At 33.2% G+C, this 1259-nt stretch overlaps 1 long non-coding RNA gene across 1 annotated transcript; it reads left to right on the top strand.

Moving 5' to 3' along the window:
* Positions 1-60: 60 nt before the first annotated feature.
* On the top strand, positions 61-1137 carry LOC112095095. The gene is made up of 3 exons (XR_002903754.1): positions 61-206; positions 751-893; positions 1019-1137. It is a non-coding gene; the product is annotated as an uncharacterized LOC112095095 (long non-coding RNA).
* The last annotated feature ends 122 nt before the right edge of the window (positions 1138-1259 follow it).

The following is a 1259-nucleotide window of genomic DNA, read 5'->3' as shown; positions in this document are numbered from 1 at the left end:
ATATATATATATATATATATACCTTTACAAAAAAGTATATTCCTCTATTTTCTTGTGCTAGTTCGATTCAATTTGCTCATTTTCTGTACCTATTTTGTTAGTACCTGGATTTGTTCCTAACTCGAGTAGATGGCCTGCGGAGAAGAATCATCAGTAATGAAGATGAGAATGTCTTGCATTATTCTTTAATAAGGGAAACATTTCAGGTTTGTCCCATGTTTTATTTTATAGGTTTATTCATTTTATTTTATTTTATTTCCCTTTTTACACCTAGTAAAATTAAATTTAAAGCTTCTAGGTAGATTTTTTGTATTCCTTGTTAGTTATTGACGCTATTTTAAAGTTAGAATCAAAGTGCTCTCTGCATGGTTATTTCTACCATATCGTTAATCTAACAGATCTTATTCACTATTTTTATTAACAAATTATAGAGAGAAGTATTTAGGAGTTCGGCTTGCCACAAGACGTTGTGGATAGTCAGTATTCTTAGCCCGGGGTCCTTCTCAGTAGGCTGGGAAGGGCGGACTTAAGTAGAAAGGAGTTGGAAAATTCTTTCAATTTTTAGATAAAGGAGTTGGAAGGAAAAAAAAAACATTTTTAAAGATTTCAATCTGGTATTTTGAAGATTAAACTGGTTATAATTTGAGGCAATCCTTATAATTATGGCTGTGTCCTTGTTGGAATTGTACATATATTCTTTATCAGGACCTGCTCATAATTTGGAGTGATACATGTATTCATAACTTTCAGAATGCATCGGATTACCTCTCACCACACTTGAAGAACACGGAAGCATTTGTGCGATTGCATGCTTACTGGGCACGTTTGGAGCTAAGGTTAGGAAAAGATTTGGTGCCAGCTCGTGGAGTTTGGGAGAGTTTGCTTAAGATCTGGTTTGTTTAATTCTCTTGTATGCTGATCACGAAACGTTAACTTGCAAACTTCATCCATTTCTCTTCACCTTTTTATTTGTTATTTTTTTTAAAGTAAGTTTTCTATCTTGTCGTTCGCTTTTCAGTGGTTCAATGTTGGAAGCCTGGCAAGGTTATATCGCAATGGAAATAGAGTTAGGCCACGTGAAGGAGGCTCGGTCCATATATAAGAGATGCTACAGTAAAAGATTTCCTGGGACTGGTTCAGAGGTACTGTTATTTTTATAGTTCAATAACTTTTCTTTGTTTCTTTTTACCCAAAAAAAGTTTGTTTGTAAATTATAGTTACCACACACCAAAAAAAAAAAATATATATATATATATATA

The sequence above is a fragment of the Morus notabilis genome, unplaced genomic scaffold, assembly GCF_000414095.1.
Source record: "Morus notabilis unplaced genomic scaffold, ASM41409v2 C11394984, whole genome shotgun sequence".
Lineage (NCBI taxonomy): Eukaryota > Viridiplantae > Streptophyta > Magnoliopsida > Rosales > Moraceae > Morus > Morus notabilis.
The sequence above is the reverse complement of the archived record's forward strand: the minus strand, read 5'-3'. Positions and strand labels throughout refer to the sequence as shown.